Genomic DNA, 19,428 nt, shown 5'->3' with positions numbered 1-19,428 from the left:
CTCTCATATAGAAAATCACTTTTAATGGCCTGTTTGGATAAGGCCTCATAAGTGTAGGCTGGGTCTGCTTGGATAGGGTCAAACAACCATCCACCCTTACACAAGCTCTAAAAATCCTAACTGGGCCCCAAGGCCCACATAAGGTCAAGTTAATAAAAAGGGGTAAGGGTAGGGTCAAACACGGCAGACACCAATAGTACCTTAGCCACAGGTCTCACCCACAAGGGTCCTCACACAGATTGATGCGTGGTCGGAGGCAACCAAGAATCCTCGCTTCTCCGATGCGAGTAGGAAGGTGGTTCTCACCATAAGAGGTCGTGGCCTTGACCACACTTCGAGGGCTTTGAGAGGGCGTGAGCACACAATAAAATTTGGTCAACTACTTACCCCCGACACGTCAAGGGGCAACCTCCATGGTCCCGACTAGTTTCCACAGCAACCTCGTACTACAGGTCAATATAGCTCACACCACCAAGAGAACAACTCACAGCATAAGTGGCAGTGATAACTACACGTCACGAGGAAGAATTAATAATTAATTATACTCTCGGGGTGCGGGTATAACACTTGCGTTTATCACATAACACTCCCGATGCACCTCTCCACTTCATCAATCCTACTTTAATTCTGTGGGAAACATCATCCTCTATGTCACCCTCTTTGTTAAAGGTTGACCCTAGGTATCTAAAGCAATCACGTTGTGGTAGCTTTTGCTCCTCAAGTTTCACCACTTCATCATCTCTTCTAGTTTGACTGAAGATACATATCATACATTCTGTCTTGGTTTTGCTCAACTTAAAACCTCTTGATTCCAAGCTTGATCTCAATAACTCCAGTTTCGTATTAATCCCTTCCACTGTCTCATCTATCAAGACAATATCATCCGCGAATAGCATACACCAAGGGACCTCATCTTGGATGTGTTTAGTTAGATCATCCATGATGAGTGCAAACAGATAAGGGGTTGGAGCTGATCCTTGGTGTAACCCAATTGTAATTGGGAATTCACTACTTTGGCCCTCTGTAGTTCTGAAAATCGTCACCACGCCCTCATACATGTCCTTAATTATATCCACGAAGTTACTTGAGCTCCTTCTCTTCCTTAGGACTTGCCAAATGAGCTCTCTAGGGACTCTATCATTGGCCTTTTCTAGGCCGATAAAGATCATGTGGAGGTTCTTTTTGTAAGCTTGAAAGATTTCCATAAGTCTCCGTAGAAGGTAAATAGCTTCTCTCGTGGATCTCCCTGGCAAATTGGTTCTCCGATATATCAGTATCTCTTCTTAGGTGGGCTTTAATGATTTTTGCCTAAAGTTTCATGGTATGACTCATTAGCTTTATGCCTCTATAGTTATTGCAGTTCTGGATATCACCTTTATTCTTATAAATTGGAACTACAGTGCTTCTCCTCCAGTCATCTGGTATTTTCTTTGTACTCAAAATCTTGTTAAACAGCTTGGTTAGCCAAGATACCCCCCGTACTCCTAAGCTCTTCCATACTTCAATTGGGATCTCATCCGGTCCTGATGTTTTGCCTATCTTCATCTTTCGTAGGGCCTCTTTAACTTCGGCCTCTCCAACTTGTTGTAGATGTCCATGACATGTGTTGACTTCAGGACTACTCTTTCCACTTCTGAATCCATCCTATCAGTCAAGGTAGCTCCATTAAGTAGGCTGTAAAAATATTCACCCCATCTCTCCATAATGTCCTCATCCCGTAATAGTACTCTACCATCCTCGCTCTTAATGCATCTAAGATGGTCCAAATCTCTGCTCTTCCTTTCTCTTGTTTTAGCTATCCGATAAATCACATTTTTTCCTTCCTTTATATTAAGTTTTTCATAAAGGTCATCATATTTCTTCGCTCTTGCTTTCCCACAATCTTTTGAGCTTCTTTTCTGGCTGCCTAATATCTCACTTTATCCTCTGCCTCTTTAGTGCTTTGCCAGGTCTTAAAATGAACTTTCTTAGTCTTAATGGCTGCTTAGACCTCGTCATCCCACCACCAAGTCTCTCTAGGGGCCATACGCAAACCCTTAGAAATCCCTAAAACTTCTTTGGCAACCCTCTTAATACAATTCAACATCTCAATCCACATGTCATTGGTATCTCCCTCAAAATCCCATTTTCCTTGTAGAGCCACTTTATCGGTAAATGATTCTAGGAGAACTCCTTGTAGTCCCCCCTCTTATCTTAGGGCAAACCTTTTTTAACTTCTTCCGTTGCCTCGTACCGAGGTACATATCCAAGACCACCAATCTATGTTGAGCAGTTAAGCCCTGTCCGGGTATATCCTTACAATCCTTACAAAATAGTCTGTCAGACCTTCTAGTTAGGAAGAAATCTATTTCGCTTGCGTGTTGCCCACTCTTGTAGGTAACTAAATGTTCTTCCCTCTTTTGAAAAAGGTATTTGTAATGCATAGGTCAAATACTATCTCAAAGTCTAACACTGAGAACCCCTCTTCATTCTTCTCCCCAACTCCGTATCCTCCGTGAACCTCTTCATAGCCTCTACGATCTCTGCCCACATGTCCGTCAAGGTCACCTCCGATAATAATTTTCTCTCCTTGACCAAAACCTTGCGCTAAACCATCCATGTATTCCCAAAATTGTAATTTAACACTCTCATCTAATCCTGTCTGGGGTGCGTACGCGCTAACTATGTTGATGACCTCGTTGTCTTGTACCAGTGATGTAGTCCTAGGTAGGACAAGTCCCACTAGGAGCCAGTGTACGAGGATCACTTAACAAGGCTACTGGTTTGGACAGCTTAGGTTAAATAGGGCAGAAATTAGGGTTAGGGTTAACTAATGGTAGTAGTGTTTATAGGGTATTAATATGCAGGTTTTAATGGTCTTAATAAACTAGGTCTAATTAGGTTTGAAGAAGTTTTTAGAATTTCAGAAATTTAGGTTTAGGGTTTCGGGTTTTGGGAATGAAGGGGAATATGAGATTTAGGGTTTAGGACTGGAATTTGGGCAGGATCTTAAGGTCGAGGTTTCCAATGGTAGAGGAGAGGATTCGGCCAAGGTTTGATGAGTATTGGAGGGCTGGAACTAAAGGTTCTGGAATTTAGGGTTTTAATGAATTAATGGATGTTAAGGATCTAGGGTTCTTATTGGAAGAATGGACTCAGGTTTCTGGTCGAGTTTTCCAATGAGGGGTAAGAGCACTCGATCAGAATATGGAGGGGAATTGATGGGCAGAAGTGGTTGATCTGGGAATCCCAGGGTTTTGGGGTTTTAGAGGGATGAGGGAATTAGGGTTTAGAGTTGTAAGTTGGGCTGAGATGGCAGTCGAGTGGAGGGTCTGCTGTAATGGATCTGTGGACAGATTTTAGATGAAAACTACTGGAGGATGATGGCTGGACAGAATTATGGTAGCTAGGGGTTATGGGAATCGATTGGGAATGTAGGTCTAGGTTAGAAAGGTAAGAAACAGCAAGGTAATTTCAGGAATTTAAATAACTTGTTTTGCAGGGGATCTGAAAACAGCAAGTTGAAACAGCTTGTAGAAGAAAAGGGACCTCCCGATCTACAAGATGCAAGGAGTCTCCGGAGTCCACCAGCCCTCACCTTGATATTACTCACAAGGCAGCCTCGATATTACACTCAAGGCAGTTCTCTGAGAAGAACAGCAACAGCAGCCAAAAGCTAACAGCAGGAACGAAATTTTTAAATCATAAAACTTGTGGAGCCTCTCCCACGATTCTATTAAATAAAGAGGCCAAAGGCCTATTCCGAAGTCTATTACAAATCAACTCTCTCACTTAAATCGTGGAGAGGTGGGCCAATTTTAAAACAATTTAAAAACTTAAAAGAAAAGATGCTTCTACCCCTAATGACTTAAAAACAACTTAAACTACTTAAAATAAAGAAGATTCCCTAGTGGCCAATAGGATATAAGACCCTCTTAGCCAATAGGATCACTTCATTTAAATTAAACCAATTGAACCAATTGGATGCAACCAATTTAACCCGGTTTAATTAAAAACACAAAATAAAAACTAAGTATGGAAATAAACTAAACTAAACTAAGGCTCCTACTAAAACCCTAGGTTTAGGGTGGCTTCTTCAATTCGAGGAGGCTAGGATCTGCATCAACTAGCTTGATAGATAGGATCCTATCTCCAAATCTTTTAACATCCACTACTTCGTTCTTAAGATCTCTATCCACCACTATGCCCACTCCACCTCTCCCGCTTTCATCTCCCAAGTACCATAGCTTGAAGTCATCTAACGCCTTGGCTTTGTGACCCTTCCAAGAAAAAAAATGATTACTTGAGTCCTGGATACTAAGCCATGACTTTTCGTCATTTGACCTATGTAGACCTCTGTACCCTTGCTCACTCTTTGGTTTCCTACCTTGTCATCAGGACCTTTTTGTCTTAAATTCCCATCACATTAAGTCCTTGAAGACATTTTATCTTCAAATGACACCACCTTAAGTTCTCGTCTTCTTGACGAGTACAACCATCAGCTTAATCAAAGCACTTCTAGACTAGGAGGTTTAACACCGTATCGTTGATCCATGATGCATCCATCAAGCACTATGCTAAGCCAAATATGCTGACACTCTCTTGTAACTTCCTGCTGGGGCATGTGGCGTAGGTTTTTTCATTGTTCTTGCTGTGCCGTGTCATAGGATCTTCTGGAGCTGATCCAGTTTTGTGTTGTGTCTCCAGGAAGGGTTATCCATTCCCACATACCAGAGGACAGTCCACTTGGCATAGGCCGCATGGCTAGTGACAAAGAACAATCTAAGCCCTTGGAATGCCCTAAGTCACACAATGATTGCCAAAGCTGCAGGCATAATTTTTATGTATAGTTAGATACTTGATATGTGGCCATCATGGTCTCTCTACCAGGTCAGTGGTCAAGGGACTATCTCATCTTTATGTTGGCCAAAAAGGAGACAAGACAACCTAGTTTAAAATCTGTTGGAGACCTGTGGGACTCTTCTTAATGGAGAGGGACGAAACTCAGAAGGTTTTGACAAGTAATGGGTTCTAATTAATTACCCCCTTTGTTTGACTGAGTTTATAAATTCATTGTATATTGGTGAATTTTGTTATTTTGAGATATTTTATCTGGAATAGGAGGATATGGTTAGTGGGTCAGAATTGTTGGTTTCCTGTTTTGGCATGCTTTTCTAAACGTCAATATAGATCAATTAGAAAAACTTTATTTTCCTACCTTTCCCCCTTCTGAAATAGACAAAATCCATAGATAAGGGCTGGACTCACCTACCCTAATGAGTTTTGGTTGGTTATTTTTATGAATTGAAGTGGGAGACACCCTCCTTAACGGTCAAGATCTTACGTGATCTTTGCCGCTACTGTTGCTGAATTAGATATTTTGGATGGTTAGTTGTACTCTTGATGCCTTGCCAACTCTTATCTTCAACTTTGGTTTGACTCAGTAGGAATGCAAGGTTTTGACCAAAATTTTGGCTGAAAATGCCAAATTTCAGTTACGACTTGGTTTCCGTACAAAATAGTGTATATAAAAGCACTGTTTCAATCGAAATGTGTCGAAATTTTGACCCATTTCGCAAGTTTCGAGTGGTTTCAACCGTTAGAGGGAAAAACTCCAAAGAAACCCAGATTGGTATTTTTGGCCAAATCACCTACATTTCTTGGTGGAACATAGTGTTGGGGACTGCTACAATGCATCTACAACGATGATGTTCCGCATTTGAGCAAGATTTGTTTAAGATTCAAACTTAGAGGTATACCCTTTTTCCCCTAAGGTTTCGAGCCTTCCAGGAACTCTGTGGGACTGAAATAGAGTTGGAGGAACGGTTTCGTAGGGATGTTTTAACCTTGGTTGTACACTTGTACTTAGACTACTTGTGTCACTTGTAACATTTCGACATTTTTTAATAGTAAACGGTTTTTCTTCATTACGAATGCATTTTTGAGTTGTCTTTTCATTGAATTTGTTTATTCTACTACTAAATTATGTGTAGAATAGGCTATACTTGAGAAGTATACAATTGGGTACGGTACTACGGTGTACACTACCAACTTAGGGTACGAAACCAAACAACCATTTTGGGTGTGTTTTTTTGCAATCTAAATGTTTCAATATGTTTAGAAACGTTTAATTAGGATTTCCCTGAAGTTTCGGGCTGAAATATGGCCATTTGACCACTTAAATGGCCAAACGAATTGGCCAGCCAAAACAAGTAGAGTTTCAGTCGAATTTCTGTCAAAACCCGAAATATTTTTGTTTTGGCCTGCCGAAACCAAGGTTAAAACAGAAATCTCGAACCTTGATTCCAGTGAGGGCCCATACACCTACAGGCTATAGGCAAAGTGTTAATGCTTGTGCATTAATTCATGGATCTTCAATGAGGAGGGAGAGATTGAAGAGGGAGGAGGGTGTTGGCTATAGAATGAAAACTGGCTATAAGAAATTGAGAGGATCTTTGTCTTAATTTCTGATTAATGCTTTCCATTAAGACTAAATGCAAATTTTTAACAGCTGCATTACTAGCAATTCTCTAGAGAGCTGAATTTTGGGTGACAAAGAAAACGAAATGTGCCTAAAATGACTGTATCATACTATGATAGCTGGGATAGGGAGGTTGAGATGGATGGATGGCAAGACTAGAAAAAATTGAATTACTCATTGGTTACTTTAGCAGTAGAATACACTGGTGTGAGGATGCAGAACAGTTGTTTGAGATGGTTCAGTCAGGCATGATGAAATTGAAAAAATAAATAAAAAAAATTAAAAGCACCATTGAGGAGTGATTGTGTGATTTTTGGATGTTAAAAGAATGTGAGGACAAGCTGAAAATAACATGGTTTGAATGTTGATATTATCGAAAAAAGAGATGAATGTGAATACTGTCCTGCCAGTCCATTATGGAAGGCCATATCTTCCATGAAATAACATGCTGTCATGCCTGATTGCCATGTTCTGCACGATCATAGTTTGATTCTGCTGTCTGCCAGATTCATGATTGTTTTTCTGATTTTTATTTACATTTTATGAGTTAGTTGGGGTTGAGTATTTTTCTTGTTGTGATGCTCTCTTTTTAATTCTTGAAAAATGTCTACTACCATATCAAGGTCTTTAATTGGCACCCCTTGTATTGACGCCAGGTATTACAATCTTGCACATGCTGTGAATGAAAGGATCATAAGGCAGCCCTCAATGTTACGTGCTGGGACTTTACGAGACTACCAACTTGTAGGTTGCAGCCTTTTATTTTGGGACTATTGTTATCGCTGTTGCATCCTTAATCATTTCTTCCTTCACAAATAAGCAAATTTGACTCAATGGTTTTCTTCATTTTGCAGGTTGGTTTGCAATGGATGCTTTCTTTATATAACAACAAATTAAATGGGATTTTGGCTGATGAGATGGGTCTTGGGAAGACTGTACAGGTTTCTTTCTCTTAATTTGTGGTTTGAGAAGTTTTGATTTTTATCCCTCCCTCCTGATGCTCCTCATTCTGCTTGAATAATTTTGAATTGTGACAATCAATAGCCTTGTAATTTTTTTTTTTTAAAATATAGATCATCTCTTTTTGCACATGAAATTAAGAGGCATGTTAGTTCCCCTAATGCTTTAGGATTTTCTGCATGCATTTAAGTTGAAAAAATTTGTCAAAAGAAACTGCTCAAATCACTGCAATATTGATGGGTTATCTGCCTAAATAGGTGATGGCATTGATTGCTTATTTGATGGAGTTCAAGGGGAACTATGGGCCACATCTTATTATTGTCCCAAATGCTGTTTTGGTTAATTGGAAGGTCAGATGCCCCCCACCCTCAAAGCCAAAAAAGAAAAAGAAAAGAGAAAATTTTTTTTAATACATGTATTATTTCTTTTCACTTTCTCATGTCTAACATTTTTTATTTTTTTAGAGTGAATTGCATAATTGGCTTCCATCTGTGTCATGCATTTTCTATGTTGGTGGTAAGGATCAAAGATCAAAGTTATTTTCTCAGGTAAGAGGTGCTTTTATGTTTCCTCCACTGTATTCAAGTTGTTGATATTTGCTCATTTATCTTGTTTGACGCTTATTCTGTAGGAGGTTTGTGTGATGAAATTTAATGTACTTGTTACAACTTAAGAGTTTATCATGTATGACCGCTCAAAGTTATCAAAAATTGATTGGAGGTACATCATAATTGATGAGGCCCAACGAATGAAGGATAGGGAGTCAGTTCTAGCTCGTGACCTTGATAGGTATCGTTGCCAAAGGCGTCTACTTCTTACGGGAACACCATTACAGGTTTGCCCAATTGGCACCCAACTTTCATTTGGAAGATAGTTTGTCCTTGATTATAAAGCGAATATTTTTCTCTTCATTTTGTCCAGTTATCTTTAACTATATGTTAACATCCCCCTCCCCAAAAAAATATAATTGTCATGCTTGAAGATTTAGAGGTGTCCTAAATTCTCAAGATCTATGGCTGGAAAAGGTGTCCACAATTGTGATTCCTCATTCCCTTCTTTATTTTTACTCCAGCAGTATGATTGGTACTTTATATTTTTTAATTATACAAATCTGGTTGTTGCTTATAGCATTCTCGGTTGGTTTGGAGCGTTACTTCATCGAACTTTTGGATAACTAGTCTTTTAAAATGGAATATAAATTCTGGTGGTGGCTTCATTTATTTATTTTTTGGTTCACTTAGAATGGGAAACAGTACATGTTTTGCTTGGAAAAGTTCATTCTTTTGAGTACACAGCTATAACATCAGTGCCTTGATGTGAGCTGCCAATTTTTTTTTTAAATTTTTTGATGGTGGGATTGATATGAAAATGGGATCATGCCAATACACTGTAAAGGGCATACCCAGTGCATGAGGCTCCCACCACTGCAGGGTCTGGGGAGGTCATAATGTATGCAGCTTCATGGAGAGGCTGTTTCCCGACGTGAACCTGCGACCACTAGGTCACAATGGAGCAACCTTACCGTTGCGCCGAGGTCTGCCCTCACTGGGATCACACCAATACACAGTGCGGCATGGAATTATGGGTGTTATGCAATGCCAGTTGTATTCTGATATCACATTAGAACTCATCAACTCTTTCTTTTTTTTTTTGGGTAAGAACTCATCAACTCTTTCCAGGTGACTTATTATGCCCTACTCCTGTACACATCTGTATCTGCTGTGAAAGGGCAGGAAACAGCATCTAAGGATAAGTTGCACTGGGATTTATTTCCAGAGTATTTAGAAACCTAGCGTGATCCTTCTTCTGCTCTCTTGAGGAGTCAGCAGGTGTGCATAGGAAGGAGGTTGAACGGAATATCATTGCAAGCCTGGGCATTCGAATTCTATCATTGGTCCTTCTACTTAAATAATTTATTTCTGAAAAATCATCAAGTATAATTTTGTTTTCAAACGAATGTGGATAAAATTTTTTAGATGAACAGTTGTTGCATTTCCTTCAATAAGCAAAACCAGGAATTGTTCTCATTTTTTGTTGTAAAATTATTATGTTTAAAATGATTATGAATTTTCAATGGAGTTGTATGATAATAATGTGTCATATGTTTAGTTCATTAAGTATGGTACTCTGGACTGGTAAACAGTCATCTCCAGCGATGAGGATCTCAAGCGTTAAAAGGGTAGGCATAGGATACAAAGAAATTAGTGCACACCACCAATGTTTACTGCTCCTAGTGGTTAGTATTTCTGTTTTTGTTCTTAAGTAGGGGCAACTTTACTATAAATCAATGTAAACTAATTATATCTAATCAAACTCAACCAGGATACAGTGATACACACACGTGCGTTTATCAGTAAAATAGTGATAGACAAGTGCATGCAACAACAACACCAACGACAAGCTCAGCCGTATCCCAACTTAATGGGGTCGGCTACATGGATCCAAACAAACAAAGTAGGTAAAACTGAGGATACAAAATAAGAGAATGAAGAGAGAGAAAAAGAGGGGAAGAGAAATGAGATGTGAAGTGAAAAATTGGGAAATGACCAATGAATGTTGTAAAAACCAAAGAAAAATGAAAGATAAAAATCAGTGGAAAGAGGCACAGCCCAGCAAGTCAAGAGAATCTCAGCTAAACAGGATCTGCTACATGGATCCTTGCCCTCCAATAGGCTCTAACCGAGGTCATACCTGGTACAAGACCTAGACTATTCGTGTCCTTCTTCACAACTTCTCCGATGGTCGATTTAGGCCTGCCCCTCGCTCTTTTAGCTCCTTCAATCGGAATCAAATCACTACTCCTAACTGGAGCGTCTCTAGGTCTTCATTGAACATGACCATACCACCTCAAACGACTCTCTCGGAGCAACTCCCAAGTGATAGACACATGCATGTGTGCACAGTAAAATCAAGGTTATATTTTTCTATATGGAACTTTTGAAAATCCATTGAGATTAAGGTCCGATTCATTGGCACCTCCTAGACCCTGCAGTAGTGCAAGCCTCGTGCACTGGGATGCTCTTTTTTCTAGGCTTTGGACTTTGCTTTCTACTTCTTCCAGGCTTATATTTTTCTTTAGTTTATCTATTCATTCCCCCCCCCCCCCCATTTCTTTATTAACACTGTTTGGTTGTGTTTGAAACAATATTTAATTCCCTTTCCCTGGGTGATTAAACTGAATATGAATTGATTTCTTGTGTGGAATGATCTGAAGGAGCTTTGGTCACTTTTGAATTTGCTCCTCCCGGAAGTGTTTGATAATCGCAAAGCATTTCAAGATTGGTTCTCAAAGCCTTTTCAAAAAGATGTTCCTTCACATGATGCAGAGGATGACTGGCTTGAGACTGAGAAAAAGGTGATCATTATCCACAGACTTCATCAAATTCTGGAGCCTTTTATGCTTAGACGTCGTGTTGAGGATGTGGAAGGGTCACTCCCACCCAAGGTATAATATCTTTACATTCTCTGACATAGTTCTAAAGGCGTTGCCTAAGCATCCAGACTCTTTCTTGGGTCTAAGGCGACAACACATATTGTTGACACTTCACGAGTTTATGTTGATTTATATTTATTACTTTGTTTTTTTGATGAATATGCTTATATTATATCCTATACTTAAATTATTATATGTTGATTTTCTCATATTAGGTCATTACTAGCATAATTATATCATATTACCTTGATTGGCTTTATTGATGCTTTATTACATATAATCATATACTGCACGCCTACGGCGCCTAGGCAACGCTTAGGTGGGCACCTTGTTGCCAAGGCACCCCTCCAACGCCTTGGGTTGCTTAGTCACCTTTGACAACTTTCTTCGGTACTTAAAATGCTTGTGCATAGTTGGCAACTAAATTTTCCCCCATTGCAGGTGTCCATTGTTTTGAAATGTAGAATGTCAGCTATTCAAGGTGCCATTTATGATTGGATTAAATCCACTGGCACTCTTCGGGTTGATCCTAAGGATGAGATGCTCAGGGTTCAAAAGAATCCACTTTACCAGGCAGAAATGTATAAGACTCTCAATAATAGATGCATGGAGCTTCGCAAAACTTGCAATCATCCTTTGCTTAATTATCCATATTTTCAAGACTTATCTAAGGATTTCCTTGTTAGGTCTTGTGGGAAACTTTGGATCCTTGACAGAATTCTTATAAAATTTCAAAGAACAGGACACCGGGTATTGCTATTTAGTACCATGACAAAGCTTCTTGATATATTGGAGGAGTACTTGCAGTGGCGGCTGCTTGTCTATAGACGAATTGATGGGACAACTAGCTTAGAAGACCGTGAATCAGCAATTGTAGACTTCAATAGCCCTGATTCTGATTGTTTTATCTTCTTGCTTAGTATCCGTGCTGCTGGACGAGGACTAAATCTACAGTCAGCAGATACAGTTGTCATATATGATCCTGACCCGAACCCTAAAAATGAAGAACAAGCAGTGGCTAGGGCCCATCGTATTGGACAGAAGAGAGAGGTCAAAGTCATCTATATGGAAGCAGTTGTTGACAAAATCTCAAGCCATCAGAAAGAAGATGAATTAAGGAGTGGAGGTACAGTTGACTTTGAGGATGACCTTGCAGGTAAAGATCGATATATGGGATCCATTGAGAGCCTTATACGCAATAATATTCAGCAATATAAGATTGATATGGCAGATGAGGTTATAAATGCTGGCCGTTTTGATCAGAGGACAACACATGAAGAAAGACGCTCGACTTTGGAGACATTATTGCATGATGAAGAGAGATATCAAGAAACGGTGCATGATGTCCCCTCCCTGCAGGAGGTTAATCGTATGATAGCGCGGAGTGAAGAAGAAGTTGAAATTTTCGATCAAATGGACGAGGAACTGGATTGGGCTGAGGAGATGACAAGGTACAACCAGGTGCATAAGTGGCTTCGAGCCAGTATGAAGGAGGTAAATGCTGTAATTGCTAATTTATCAAAGAAGCCATCAAAAAATATTTTATCTGGGAGTATGGGCCTGGAATCCAGTGAAATGGTTTCCGACTTATCACCTATTAAAACAGAGGGGAAAAGGGGGCGACCAAAGGGCTCGTCAAATGGAAAAAAGTTCACTAGTTACAGGGAGTTAGATGATGAAAATGAAGAATTTTCTGAGGCAATTTCAGAAGAGAGGAATGGGTATTCCTTGCGTGAAGAGGAAGGAGATGTTGGGGAGTTCGAGAATGGGGAATTTAGTGGTGCTGTTGGTGTGGTGCCAATTAATAAGTTTCAATCAGAAAAGGATGGTACTGCTTGTGATGGGGATTACAAGTACCCTCAAGCCTCGGAAGGCACCAGAAATGATCACATATTTGAAGAAGCTGGTTCCTCGGGATCATCTTCAGAGAGTCGAAGATTGGCTAAGATGGTGTCTCCTTGTATATCTACCCAGAAGTTTGGATCTCTTTCAGCGTTGGATGCTCGGCCTGGTTCTCGTTGGAAACGAATGGTATGCAATCCTCTTCATACATATGCTTTGTTATGTGTTGGTAATTTATCATGGGATTGTTAGGTTTGTGTGCTCTTCTCAATTTCTTTCTGTTCAATATTGGGCAGCCAGATGAACTAGAGGAGGGAGAAATTGCTGTGTCGGGTGACTCCCACATGGATATTCAACAGTCTGGAAGTTGGATTCATGATCATAATGATGGTGAAGGTGAACAGGTTTTGCAACCCAAAATAAAGCGGAAGCGCAGTATTCGTCTTCGGCCTAGACATACTTTAGAAAGGCTTGAAGAAAAGTCCAGCAGTGATCAGCCATTTCTGCAGCGTGGGAATTCATCTCAGTTGGCATTTCAAGTGGACCACGACTATGAAGCACAGTTAAGGACTGATCCTGAAATTGAAACATTTGGAGAGCCTGTTGCTCAAAGGAAAGATCCTAGCGATTTAATGTCAAAAAAAAAGAAATTTACCATTAAGGAGGGTTGCAAATTCTTCAAAACAGCAAGTGGAAAAACCTAGCAGATTGAATTGCATGGTGAGACCTTCAGAGGATGCCACAGAACACTCTAGAGAAAGTTGGGATGGTAAATCTGTGAACACAAGCAGGCCTGCTTTCTTTGGTGCAAAGATGTCTGACCTCACGCAAAGAAAGGTATGCATCTTTGAACCGATTTCTTTATTTTATTTGTGGGTGAATAAAATTTCTTCCTTTTTTTTTTTAATGAATTATGAGAATAAGTTATGTTTAAATAAAAGAATAGCAGGGCTTGTACCTCCTCCTTAGAGTGGCTGGGGTTGTATGTCCTTGCATCCTTTCGTAAGCCTGGATAGGGCATTGTTAAGTAGCTGGGGTTTTATGTCCTTATTGTGTGCATGTCCTTGCATCCTTTTCATTAGCCTGGATAGAGCACTGTTCAAATCATTTTCATATAACCACAAAGCTTAAGGGTTGATATGCGGGGATGATTCCAGGTCTGGGTTGGACAATGTGCTATTTCTGTGGCTATTAATAATAAAGGGTGAGGGATCTACATGCTGCTCGTGTGTATTGGCATCTCCCACGCCCATAGTTCTAAAACTCGCTGAGAGATGAGATCTTGGAAATCTCGGAAAACTCGACCTGGTCGAGACGAGATAGCATATGAAATAAAAAATTGCAATGTTTCGAAAAACTTGATCGAGATTTCGAATATTTTGAGAAATCTCGATGAAATCTCGAATATTTCAAGAATCTCGACCTCCTCAGTGCTCCTAGAGTCATAGTATTGTATTTTTGGGACTTGGGACTATGAAATATTCATTGTGAACTATGTATTATTCATTGTACTAATGTACTTGGGTTGGGTGTCTATGTAATATGCATTGTGAACACTTCACAGTAATACTGTCAACTAAGGATGCAAATCCAAAACATCAAAGTGAGTGTTATTTTTTCCAATTTGAAGCTTTAAATATGTTTATTAAGACTAAACAAGCTTCCCTTAAAGTTTTGGTAAATATGTTTATTAAGACTAAACAAGCTTCCCTTAAAGTTTTGGAGCCAACTGTGGCCATTAGCCCACTGAAACATAGTTCCGAATAAAAAAAAAAAGGTACACTATCTCGCTGAGATCTCGAGAACTTGGAAAACTCGACCTGGTTGCGATGGCTGTTCGAGATGAATTTTTGAACCATGCCATGCCAAGCCAATGGGCTTGCGGAAGGGAGTGCCTCATGATTTGTATGGGGGCTCACATGGTCAGGGAGTTAGCCGGATCAGCTCCACATATGTGGAGAGTATTTCCTCTCCACATATTGTGGTAAGCTGACACCTGGACATGTTTCAACCTGCAACCGGACTTTCCACAAAGCTGTCTTTGTTTTTTTTTTATCAGAAGATGTGGGACCCACGTCATCTTCTTCGTGAGCACCACCGTCCCACCCAATTCTTCCTCCCAAAGCTGCCCCATCCCCATCCTCTACAACCCCGCCCCATTGTTGGGGTTGTAGTCAGAACTGCTTCTCGTGGTGGTCATAGTCCGAAATCTCGCGTGATCTCGCCGAGATTCTCGGTTTTCCAATTTCCCGAGTCGAGATGACCTACGAAATTTAAAATGTCAATATCTCTCCGAGATTTCAGCGAGATCTCGGTTTGACATAGGAAAATGCCCATGTAGGTCCTTTATATGAGTGCCAGATCTCGAGATCTTGCTGGAAATTCTTGGTATACAGACACCTATCTATGCTAGGAACCAAGACAGAGAAGACAGACACTTATTTATGCCTAATATCATTTAATGTATTTCATTTACTTAAGATATTATTCATAAATAAGCAAATACCCCCCCCCATTTGAATCCAATTAAAATAGTTAAAAAATCAAATTCGAAAAGGAAAAAAAGTCAACCCCCGAGTTTAAGAACAAAAACTGGATTTTCGGCGATAGGTGCAATTTTCAACTTCCTAATGTTGGGGTTTTTCTCAAATCTAAAAATTCCATAAATCTTATTATGGTAAAACATTGCTAAAAACCAAAAGTGCTGTAAAATATTCATTTGTTTTGATGTCCAAAAAATTATTTTCATTCAGAGCAATTTTGACAGCATTCGTGCACACCGAATTAAGTTTGACCAGTACATAACTCTTTCAATATAAATCAGATTTTAGCAATCTTGGACTTGTTGGAAAGCTATGTTTTGAAAGCTTTCCAACAAGTCCAAGATTGCTTAAATCTGATTAATATTGAAGGAGTTATTTAGGCATAAATAAGACTGTTTGTCCTGTGTCTGTCCTGGTTTCTAAAATAAGTAAGTGTATGTCCTGCTTTCTCACTAACTGAAACTCCTATTTGGACTTTGTTTTTGCAAAATCTAATAATACCATTGTGTTTAAATGGCCTAAAATAGGCTATATACCAATTTTCAGACCCAAAAGAGGTCTAAAACCCATTGAGATGGGCTTCCGAGTCAGAAAAAAAAAAATGCACAAACTGGCCGAGATCTCGGCGAGATCTCGGCCCAACTCGGTTTTTTGCTGGGCCGAGATGGCTCCGAGACCTGAGTTTTCGAACCTTGGTGGTGGTGGCTCCACTTGAAACTCTGGCACTGATGGTGGATCTGCTCAATCAGTTTCGAATTCCATCAATATGGCATTTAAATTGATCAGGTTTATACGATTTATAACATTTTCTGGGACTTTCTAAAATTCTCTACTTAAGAACCCTAAAATTTGTTCCAATGGGCAATTTCAGATCTCATTCTAGAAGAACGAATCCAATATGGTCAAGGAGTAATTAGGTAAAGGTCAATTGACAGATTAGTGACTCGCTCTGAGTCTCTTGTTTTAAGGGTTTTTTCAGAGAAAATAAAAAAAGGGGTAGAAAAGTTCTTGAATGGTCTGGACTTTATGGGATAATCTCTATTCACTTAATTGGTTCAAGATTTGAATTGCAGTGGAGTGGTTAACATTTTCAATAACCATTCGGGTTAGGAAGAAGAGGTGGAAAAGCGTGTATGAGTGGTGAATTCGAGTCATTTGGAAGGCCAAAATCTGGGCAAGTTATCCATTCAAGTCACCATGACCGAACTAACCAAAGTCTCAGGATTGCAGCTCCGATCCCAAGGCAAACTTGACCAGATGTCCACAATAGCTCGACAGACCGCATCCAACTTATGAATCTCGCGTCTATCACCTCAGTGACACATTTTACAGCTTGAACTGGGTTCAGCTCACGATGCTTAAAGCGGTTGATGATCTGAGGACATGGCTGAGCAAAGGTGGGATATGCCACCAGACTTGCCTTGACAGCTTGGAGAATTCATCGCAGGAGGTGCAGGCCATTGTGGCACCCGAACCAGAACCTAGGAAAAAATCATCTTTCAAGTTCCAAACTCTAACCAAAGCTTTCGTAGGGAAACAGCAAAGGGGAAAAAAAGAGATAGAACAAAGGAAAAACAGGGGGTGGGGGCGGTGGTGCAGAGCGTGGGCACGGTTGCACAGGATGGCGGTTGTGTTCACGAAGCAGAAGAAGAAGAAATGACAACTTTTTGAGTCGAAGAAGATGTGGGTCCCACATCTTTCCATATTAAAAAAACAGTTTCATAGAGAGTCCAGTTGCAGGTTGAAGCATGGCTAGGTGTCAGCTTACCACAATATGTGGAGAATAAATAGTCTCCATATATGTGGAGTTGATCTAGACTCGTTAGAGAGTGTCTGGGAGGAGAGAGAGTGTGATAGGGAATGCACTACTGGCAGTGTGCATCAATAATAAAAAATGTCATTTCTGTGGTTATTTGTTCAATCCGACCGGTCTTAGCTGGACTTCTGATCAGTGCTGGGGGTGTCAACCGGTCAGTTTCGGTCAGCCTTAATCGGGCCTGGCCTCAACTGAATGTAATTTTTTTTTTTTTGCAAATATTGAAAAGGCAGGCCTGATCAATCCAAGTGAATCAATTTGCAACATCATTGAGATTAAGATTTTATAGTTATTTAATGGTTCGGTGGGGGAGAAACCTTGTCCCTAGCCTCTTTCCTTCTAATCACACTTCCAACTTGCGATGACCTAAATCTTGGCATTCCCAACCCCACCCCAAGGCTGACTCCTGGAAGGAAGGCAAACTGGCAAGTTGCATCAGCTGGCCCAGAGCAAAGTTGGCTTCAGTTATGTCTAGTCCAGGTGGCCAATCTGCTCCTGGTTGATTAGATTTGATGTGTGGAACCATCCTGGTAGATTAGATTTGATGTGTGGAAACATCTGATATGTTTTATCACCATGCTTTTTCATTACTCTTAAAATTTAATTTAATTTTTTTTCTTCTTCTGAGTGGTGTGGACGGAGTGACTGAGTTGATGCATCATAACTGTTCAAATCCCTGAACAAGTTTTGTGCTTATTTGCAGTTGAAGAATGTGATAAATGAGATTCAGAGAAGAATAGACAAAGATGGTCATCAAATTGTACCTCTGTTAACCGATTTTTGGAAGAGGAATGAGGGTTCCAATTACTTGAGCACTTTGGCAGGAAGTAATGTTTTGGATCTACGGTGGATTGATCAGCGTGTTGACAGATTAGAGTATAGTGGGGTGATGGAGTTCGTTGCAGACATACAGTCCATGTTTAAAAACTTGATTCAGCATATGGGTTCCTCTTATGAGGTATGAGCACTTTCTGTCTTTTCCTTTGGCTTTTAATAACTCTTGCACTGAAATGTTTGCTTCCCATTGCACTTCCAATATGCATTCAAGAACTGAACATCTGTGTTTCGTGAACTACAAGAACACCATTTACTCTAAGATGGAATTAGTCTGATATCATATTGCTAAACATCCCAATACCCTAATTTTTTCCCCTAATAAAATTCAACACATACGTCCTTATCACTTTGATGTTGACAAGTATCTGTTCTATGGTGTTTGCTGCTCTTTATCTTTACTAATTCAATGTAATGATCTCAAGAAACCATGTAATTCCATTGGACAGGTGAGATCTGAAGCAAGGAAAGTAATAGAAATGTTCTTTGAGATTATGAGGATCGCATTCCCGGACACAGATCTCAGAGAAGCTAGAAATGCAGTCTTATTTTTTGGCCAGGGAATGACCTTTACGCCATCCCTAAAACAGGGCCCCATTGGCCAAAACAAACGACACAAGCTGATCAGTGATGTGGAGGTTGAACCCAGACATTCCACAAGGTTATTGCCACGTGGTCTTGCCTCAGTTAAAGAGGATGCAATGACCCGAGGCCATTTTTCCGAGTTTCAGAAGGAATCAAGGTTAGGAAGTAGTAGTAGCCGAGAGCAGAGACAACTGGATGAGTCACCAATGCTAACACATCCTGGTGAGTTAGTCATCTGCAAGAAGAGGAGGAAAGACAGGGACATGTGCTATCTGAAGTCAAAAACCAACAGCCCTGCATCTCCTCCCAGTGTGGGGCGTGGTGTTAGAACGACTGGTCCTGGCTCAGGTCTGGGCCGTGGTCCTCCGGGCCCCATTTTGGCCCAAAAGGATGTGAGGATGAGTCAGCAGTCAGCACCTCAGCATAGATGGGCCCATCAGCCAACTCAAAAATCAAATGGTGGTGTTGTTGGGGGCGGGACATTGGGTTGGGCAAATCCTGTAAAGAGAATGAGAACAGATACTGGTAAAAGGAGGCCAAGCCAATTGTGACTTGAGAGCTTCAACAATTTTCCATTAAGACCCCGAAATTTTAATTTATATCAGATTTTGAGAAGGGAATGGGGTTTTATCTATGGATGGTGTTTCTAATCTGGGTTAAGGAAGCCGGATGCTAATCCAAATGATGAGTTGGGGGTGAAAGCATAGCCATTGAATCCCTGCGGAGTTTGTCTGCCCATGGATAGATTTCCATTTCCAAATGGAGACAGGATCATCTCCTTGTACAAGTACCATTCCAAGCCCTCTAGGGCCGCTCACATGGAATCCACTCCTCCTGTGGGTCCTGCAGTGGATTCCATGTGAATGGCCCTGATGGGCCATGAATTAACCACGTGGAAACAGGAGCCACAAGGACCCATCAAATCGTCTGAACCTTTGAATTTGAAAGGAGAAAT

At 40.4% G+C, this 19,428-nt stretch overlaps 1 pseudogene; it reads left to right on the top strand.

Annotated features, from left to right (window-relative positions):
- The window catches only part of LOC122663978, a 38,515-nt pseudogene extending 19,408 nt beyond the window's left edge, over positions 1-19,107 (top strand).
- The last annotated feature ends 321 nt before the right edge of the window (positions 19,108-19,428 follow it).

This window comes from Telopea speciosissima, chromosome 1, assembly GCF_018873765.1.
Source record: "Telopea speciosissima isolate NSW1024214 ecotype Mountain lineage chromosome 1, Tspe_v1, whole genome shotgun sequence".
Lineage (NCBI taxonomy): Eukaryota > Viridiplantae > Streptophyta > Magnoliopsida > Proteales > Proteaceae > Telopea > Telopea speciosissima.
This window is presented reverse-complemented; position numbering and strand designations above follow the sequence as displayed.